The sequence below is a fragment of the Balaenoptera borealis genome (genome assembly GCF_965194805.1).
Source record: "Balaenoptera borealis genome assembly, chromosome: 18".
NCBI lineage: Eukaryota > Metazoa > Chordata > Mammalia > Artiodactyla > Balaenopteridae > Balaenoptera > Balaenoptera borealis.
Genome location: NC_138877.1, coordinates 18842672 through 18851414, shown reverse-complemented (window position 1 = coordinate 18851414; position 8743 = coordinate 18842672).

Genomic DNA, 8743 nt, shown 5'->3' with positions numbered 1-8743 from the left:
TAATGTGAGATTATAGGTAGTTCTACTCATTTATTTTATGAAAAAAAAATTTTTTAAGATGTTTATTTATTTATTTATTTGCCGCGCTGCACAGCTTGCGGGATCTTAGTTCCCTGACCAGGGATTGAACCCGTGCCCCCTGCAATGGAAGCACGAAGTCCCAACCACTGGACCGTCAGGGAATTCCCTCTAATCATTTATTTAAAAATTTTTAATATTGTTGTATTGTCCTTTCTTTTTTTTTTTTTCTTGGCTGCATGGCGTGGCATGTGGGCTCTTAGTTCCCCCAACCAGGGATCGAACCCACGCCCCCTGCATTGGGAGTGTGGAGTCTTAACTGCTGGACTGCCAGGGAAGTCCCAGTATTGTCCTTTCAATTACAAAAAGTTTTAAAAGAGTGACTGCATGCTAAAACTGGTAAAACCTGAATAGCCTGTAGTCTATTTAGTTGTCAATGTTAATTTCCTAGTTTTGGTACTGTACTATGGTTAAATAAGATGTCATCATTGAGAGGAATGAGTAATGCAATGGATCATTATTATTTTAAATGGATTAATAAATAAAGGTTATTTTATTTATTATTCTCAAAAAGTTCAAGAATCTCTGTTTTAATGGAAACTTCCTCTAACCCCCAGGTACTGTTAGTTTTTTTTTTTTTATGTTCCATCCCTCTATCATAGCGCTAACCATATTGTAGGTTGTTTATATATAAAGTACTCTATACATTTAAATGCTATTCTTTTTTTCCAGGAAACTTTGATGGGCCATAAACTTTTTTCCATATTTAAGAATTGAGATATAATTCATATACCATAAAATTCACCTTTTAAAAGTGTATAATTCAGTGGGTTTTAGTACACTCACAAGGTTGTGTGACCATCACCACTATTTAATTCCAGAATTTTTTCATCACCCCAAAAAGAAACCTTGTAACCACTAGCAGTAACTTACCATTCTTCCCTCTCCCCAGTCCTGGAAATCACTAGCTAACTTTCTGTTTATATGGTTTTGCTTCTTCTGGACAATTCATCTGAATGGAGTCACACAATATGTGGCCTTTTTGTCAGTTTCCTTTCACTTAGCATGATGTATTCAAGGTTCATCCATGTTGTAGCATGAATCAGTATTTTGTTCCTTTTTTATGGCTAAATAATATTCCATTGTATGTATATACCACATTCTGCTCATCCATTGATGGACATTTGAGTTGCTTCCTTTTTTTTTTTTTTTTTTTTTGCTATTCTGAATAATGCTGTTATGAACATTCAGGTTAAAGTTATTGCGTGAACATATACTTTCAGTTCTCTTGGGTATACATCTAGGTGTAGATTTGCTGGATCATACAGTAACTCTATGTTTAATCTTTACAGGAACGGTCAAACTTTTTTCCAAAGCATGGGCCAGCAACTTTAAAAGAACTTCTTTTTTATTACTATAAAAGTAATACATTATATAACCATTATAGAAATGTTCAAAAATTCATGAAAGAATCAGGACAAAATAAAAATCATTCTCACTTTTTACTACTTATGGATAACAACTGTTAATACTGTGATGGCTTTTTAATATGTGCATATGCATGCACACACATACACACAAATAATCAGTATCATGCTACATATAGTTTTGAAATTTGCTTTTCTTCACATAATAAAAGAATTTTTCAAGTTGTTAAATAGCCTTCTAAAACATGATTTTTAAATGGCTACATATTATTATTTTGTTTGAATGTACCAGGATTCATATAACTCATGTCCTTTAATGGATAATTAGGATATTTCTAATTTTCCCTTGAAAGTTCCATAACAATATCCTTGTTATATAAATTATGTTTTTGATTCTTTTCTTAGGATACATTTCTAGAAGTTGAATTAAGTATATATATTTTGAGTGTTTTTGATACAGATTACCTAACTGTCCTCCAAAATGCTGTATCCATCTATGTTGGTTTCCAGCAGCAAACAGGATGGCCTGTACCACTCAATGCTGGCCTACTTGTCATTAAAAAAAGGCTGTATAAGTGTTTTGCTTGGTATTTCTTTATCAATGAGAATGAAATTTTTTTCGCATGCTTGTCAGTCATTTCTATTTCTTCTTTTTGTGTCCTGTTTTTCGTGTTCTTGGCTTGTTTTTCTACCTTTTGTTTGATTTGTTATTCATTTGGAAGAGAACATAGTTATATATATTGCAGGTATTTGTTCTAACTGAGTTTGTGTTTTTTACAAATTTATCTTTTTTCTTTTTTATACAGTATAAAAGTAATAGACGCTCGATGTAAAAATACAAAAAAATTATAATAATGTAGAACATACGTACTGAAAATTTCCCATTTCCATCTTCTCAAATTGATAACTTGGTGTATATTCCTCCAAATGTTTTTTCCTATCAATATATTATGAATTACGTTTCCTTTCAAAATTGGAATCATAGTATATATACTGTTTTTAACTTGATTTTTCACTTACTATATCTTATACATATCTCATTGTTAATACGTACTGCTTTATATCTTCTTTTAATAGTTATATACTACTATCACTATATTGTATTTTTAACATAAAAGGTTTTTTTTACATTTTTATTTAGTCATATCATTAAGTCTTTTTTTAATGGCATATTGCTTAATTTTTATGTTTAAAAAGAAGGTTCCCAATTTTTTATAAGAATTCTCTGATGGACTATTCAAGAAATTATCCTTTTAAAAAATTTTTTCTTTCTCTATTTTTTTTGGCTGTGCTGCACGGCTTGCAGGATCTCAGTTCCCTGACGGGGGATTGAACCCAGGCCACGGCAGTGAAAGCACCGAATTATAACCAATAGACCACCAGGGAACTCCCAAATTATCCTCATTTTTAAGAGACAAGCTCTACCGTAAAAGACTAAAGACTACTGACACATCTGTGTAAGCTATAGGAGGAGTCTGGAAAACTTTGCTTTGCAGATAAAGAGGGAAAATATTGTTTTGATAAAATAAAATATATTAGAGTGCCTATTTTAAGTGAATAAAATTCAGAATACATTACCATTTCAGCTGGTCTTAACAGGTAATTTTTAGAAGTTTGAAATATACCACTAATCTCTGAAAAAGAGAATTCTTACTTCCCTAAAACATTCATGAAAAAATAATTATTATCACTGGGTTAGGAGCTAGGGCTGCAATGATGAGAAAACACAGATAAACACACTCACACAATCTCTGACCTTATGGACTTTACAGTCAAGTGGGGAGAGAAACATTATTAAATTATTACACAAATAAATATATAATAACAAACTGCAGCGTGTGCAATGGAAGAAGAGCATAGGATGGTATGAGATGATCATGAGGGATCTGACCTTGGCCTGGAACTTCTTGGAAAGCTTGACATACCTGGGATGTGTCAGTTGTGCTGTGCTTGGGGGATGAGGATGAGGAGGAGGAATCTGGTGGCCGGTGAGGGGGTTCCTTCGGGAGAGAAGGGACTTCGGCAGCAGGAATCCTGAATCTGGAAGGAGCAGGGGCCTCGAGCAACAACACAACGGCTAACACAAATGCCTGCAGAGAGGGAGGACTGTGGGAGAGGAAGAAGGAGCATGCCTCGCTAAAGTGTATTTAAATTTAAAGATGGTGTAACTACGGGCTAACAGTTTGTGATCCCTGCTTTACAGGGGATGTGAGAGTCATTAAATGTTAGCTGAAGTCCTGACAGTGTCTTGAACCTGAGTGTTTAAAGAATTACAGAACTTAAATGCTGGGTACAACCCAGCAAGAGTCCCTGAAAGAGTTGGAAAAAGAAAAGCCCGGTGTGAGCGTGATGTTACTAAACGCCAGGGAAAGAGGGCCTTTTAAGGAGGAGGCAGTGAGAGCTGCTAAGAGATCAAAGCAAACGAGAACTGAAAAAATGTCCACTGAATTTCACAACACAGAGGTCAATGACCTTCACAAAATGCCTAACCTGTGTTCATATTGTATAACGAGTCTCACACATCTTCTGGATTGTCTGTGTCTTTTGCCTGACTGGGAGGGGTGTGGGCTGCTTTAGATCCAGCGCAAGTTCCCAGGGATCCGGCCACATTCTAGCAACAATTAGCATAGTGTTATAAACAACAAGACCATTATAAGATAAATACATTTTTGACAAGGCATTTATTACCACATGCTTTGATACCAGAGAGACTCAATTGGACTCATGTTAAAAAACAGAAGCAGGTATTTCTTGTGCAATGCTGTATAGGTAGGTATCTGATAAATTTAGACCTTCAGAACCAAAGTTCTATGAGATATACTACTGCCTTTACTTAAGATAAAGAAAGTATAGGAATCTACTAGTTATTGAAAACTATAATAGAAAACTGTTGTACCCTTATTTGTAGAAGAAATGTTCTAAAAATGTCTCATAGAGCAGGATGAGAGTAGTTTTCTAAATTGAAATTATAAAATTTATTATTATAACTGACATTTTTCAAGATAAAACTAGAGCACATAATGATTAGTGAACGCTACAAAAAGATTCCAAAATAAACCGTTTCTACAAATCAAGTTCTCTTAAACAACTGCAAATATTTATACAACAGTAGTCTTTACCTGAATGAGTCATTTCTTAAGGCCCTCATGAAGTGACTTTCATCAAGAATAAAATTCTACATGTATGGGAATTAAGTTTAGAGAAAAAATTATTAACATAATTGAGTGTAATCATTGTTAAAAATATCAAAACAGAACACTACATTTCAGAGTATATGTAATGACTTTTAAAGCTCTAGTGAGGCGTACTCTAAAATGTAGTTAATATTTAAGCAACATACTAACTTTAGTCATACAATATAGTTAAGATCATTATATTAAGATAAATTATATAGGACTGATATATAAATATATATATATATATACACATAATTTCCTCTCAGAGGACTTTAGGAGTATTTGTCATCGTTAATTCTTTCTACATTCATTACATTTTATTTACAAATTGAAAATTTTAGTAAACAATACACTTGAAATTAAATGGTTCAATGGAATTTAACCTAGGCACATATGTTGTACTTTTATACACATTACTGCATTTAAAAAAATCTATAATTTTCAATAACCTCAAAACTATTAAAATAAAGGAAATTTCTTCTCCCTTAAATCTTGGACCCTGTTATCAGATTAGTCTTCCCCAAATTCTGTTTTCATCTTGTTAGTGCCATATACATAATTATTCAGTGGCTTCCCATTTCCTACAGAATGAAGTTCAACTCTTTATTCTGACATCAAAACATTCCACAATTTGGCCTCAAACTTTTTTTCCAAACTAGGCCATGCTCTTCCCTGACTCAGTATCAGTGAAGCTCATTCCCACCCTGAACTTGTGTTCCTCACCTCCAATGCTCTTCCTCTTACCTTCAAATTCTATGATCTTTAATTCTGTTTGACTCCCACCTCCCCTGTGAAATCTTCGTGATGCTTCCATGCCTTCCTCTGATCTTGTCTTCACCACACCACTCACATTGACTCTTAAACAATCACTATTACTGAACTAGTTCATGCTGTTAAGACTTGTCTCTTCAACCAAATGGGAAATTCCTCAGTTACTGTCTTTGGTGCCTAGCACAACCCTGAGTATATAATTATAAGCATATGTTAATATCATCTTAATTAACTCTGACATTTTATCCTTATAACTTACTTTTCCATCTAAACAAACGGCACAACTAAAGGCCAAGTTTACTGTTGTTTAAGCATCTCTCTTTCTCTCCCAAAGCTAACTGATCTTGCTGTTTGCTCCATCTAATGCACGATCTTCACTGTGCAATTGAAATATATGCAACCTGTAATTTTCTTCAAACCAAGGACTAATTCCTTTAATTTCATCAAGTCTTAGGTAAGTTTCTGTCTTTCGTGATAAATGTATTTTTACAGGTAGATTCTTTTCCTTTTAATGGAATGTTTTGGATGTTCCAACAATTTCACTGAAATTGTAAAGCTTTAAAAAACACTGCAGAGTCTTCCTTTCATTAAGTGAGATGTTTTTTCCTTTTCCTCTCCTTTCCCTAAGCACAAGGAAGGAGGTACAGCAGTGGAAAGATACGTGCTTTTAAAAGGCTACCCTGGGGACTTCCCTGGTGGTGCAGTGGTTAAGAATCTGCCTGCCAATGCAGGGGACACGGGTTCAAGCCCTGGTCCAGGATGCGGAGGAACTAAGCCCATGCGCCACGACTACTGAGCCTGCACTCTAGAGCCTGCGAGCCACAACTACTGAAGCCTGTGTGCCTGGAGCCTGTGCTCCTCAACAAGCAGAAGCCACCGCGATGTAACAAAGAGTAGCCCCCACTCTCAGCAACTAGAGAAAGTGTGCGCGCAGCAACGAAGATCCAACGCTGCCAAAAATAAATAAATAATAAATAAATAAATAAATTTATAAAATAAAATAAAAGGCCACCCTGGTCTGGGTGTAAAAAAAGCAGAAATTATGGTGCTAGCTTCCTCTACTGCATAGGCAGTTTAGCTCTGCTTAAGACTATCGTGCTTAAGCCTCACATTACAAATCCAAAACAACTGTTACTCAAAACCAGCATGGTTTTCTTCTCCCATATAGCAGTAGCAACCGTTTATTAAGTACCTCCTATATGTTAGATACCATGTTGGTTGCTTTGTATGTTATCTGATTTTCACAATCAAGTGAAACATGATCCCCATTTTACAGAAGAGAAAACTGAGGCTTAGAGATGCTTAGTAACTTGAACAACTTGTATATGGCAGAGCTAGAGTTTGGATGCAGAATTCATTCTAAAGTGTCTGCTCTTTTTGCTACACCTTGCAATGTCAGTGCCTTGTATTGCCAGGAATTCTCGTTGGGGAATGTTGGGGCTTGCATTCATGACTTTGGCAGCTACTGGGAAGGGAAGGACAGACAGTAATGAAATGTTCCAGTATATCTAAGGAGGCTCACCAGCACCCCTCTCCTGCACATAACTGCTCCAGTCTTAATTATTAGACGTTCCCCATTCTGATAATTTACATTTCAGTGTACACCAAATTTGGCACTGTCCCTTTTGTTATGGAACATCTGATCATGTCTTGGTAGGTGGAAGGAAAGCTGGTGGATTTCACCTTTGTCAAGGCTCAGGACAAAAACAACACCATGAAATAAATCACAAAAATAAGAATATATATGTGTGTATATTATATATATTTCAAATATATAACATTAGAAATTCTACCTGTAAAAATATATTTTTCACAAAAGACAAACTTACATAAGACTACATCTTATTGCTGTGGTGACATATGAATTCCAATCTTAAGCTTATTCTGCTTATTTGAAGAACAGTCAATAAAAGGAAATTCCAGTGTGATAAGAATTTTGACAGTCCCTCGGTATGGGATCTAGTTATAGTGTGCTCTTCCAGGAAGGAGGTAGCTGTGTGGGTGGGTTTTAATCCGTGTATGTAGGGTTTTTTAATTTTTAAATTTATTTTATTTTTGGTTGCGTTGGGTCTTTGTTGCTGCGCGCAGGCTTTTCTCTGGTTGCGGCGAGCAGGGGCCACTCTTCGTTGCATTGCGCTGGATTCTCATTGTCGTGGCTTCTCTTGTTGCGGAGCTTGGGCTCTAGGCACGCAAGCTTCAGTAGTCGTGGCACAGGGGCTCAGTAGTTGTGGCACACAGGCTCAGTAGTTGTGGTGCACGGGCTTAGCTGCTCCGCGGCATGTGGGATCTTCTTGGACCAGGGCTCAAACCTGTGTGCTCTTCACTGGCAGGCGGATTCTTAACCACTGCGCCACCAGGGAAGCCCCGTGTATGCAGGTTTTAATCTCTTTTTCTAGTCATACTATATGTGGTGATTCCCTGATTGGCTGATTTATTAGGACCATGGGAGGGAAAATAGGTTATTCTTCCTTCCCTATTTTTCTACACTTAAGAGAGTTTAATATACGATGGTCTCTTAGTAGTTAATTTTTTTTAAAACAATCTAGGGATTTCTATGCAGATTTAACCAATGTTTTACATTTAGTTGGTTAGAAGTTAATTGCTATCTACCAACAACCAGATACACATATGTATTATATAATTACATAAGGACAATTTCTGATTTATGAGTTAATAACCTTTCGCTCTTGTATCATTTTAATATTAGGGTATTCAAAATGTTTCTATAAATCAGGTGTTTGATTTTCTTTTAATAACACTTATTTAGTAGGAGACTGGGGTGCAGTTTTCGTTGGCACTGACAGTTACCGTGCCGTAGAAAGACCGTGTACCTGGAATCTGACTTGAGAGTCTCAGCGCTGCCTCTTGTTTTTTGCCTTGGAGAAATCACTTCATCCGTTTCCTCATCTATAGGATGAAGATCATAATTTCCATTCCACAGTGTTCTTATGAAGACAAAATGACATAAATATAGGAACTGTTCTTCAAAGGCAAAATTGGGTTTAAGGGAGACACACACAAAACTGGATTTAAGGGACCCCGGGCATGGTGAGGAACTGGACATCTCAGAAGGGAGTGGGGAGGAGCTTTTTATGGGGTTTGAGCTAGCATTATTAGTCACCGGGTCCAAGGACTGTAAATAGACCTCGAATACCTTTTCCCCCAATTCTACTTCCAAATCCCAGACTTCCCCAAGTGGGGCGGGGGAGGGGGGGCGAACTCAACCCCAGGGCATATTCTGTGATTTTTGTCCTTGCTTCACATCCCCCAAGATGGCAAGTTTTGGAGAAGCCATTCTTTCATCTTTGCAATCTTCTTGCAACCGCTCCTTGGTAAGTGCTTAATGCGTTT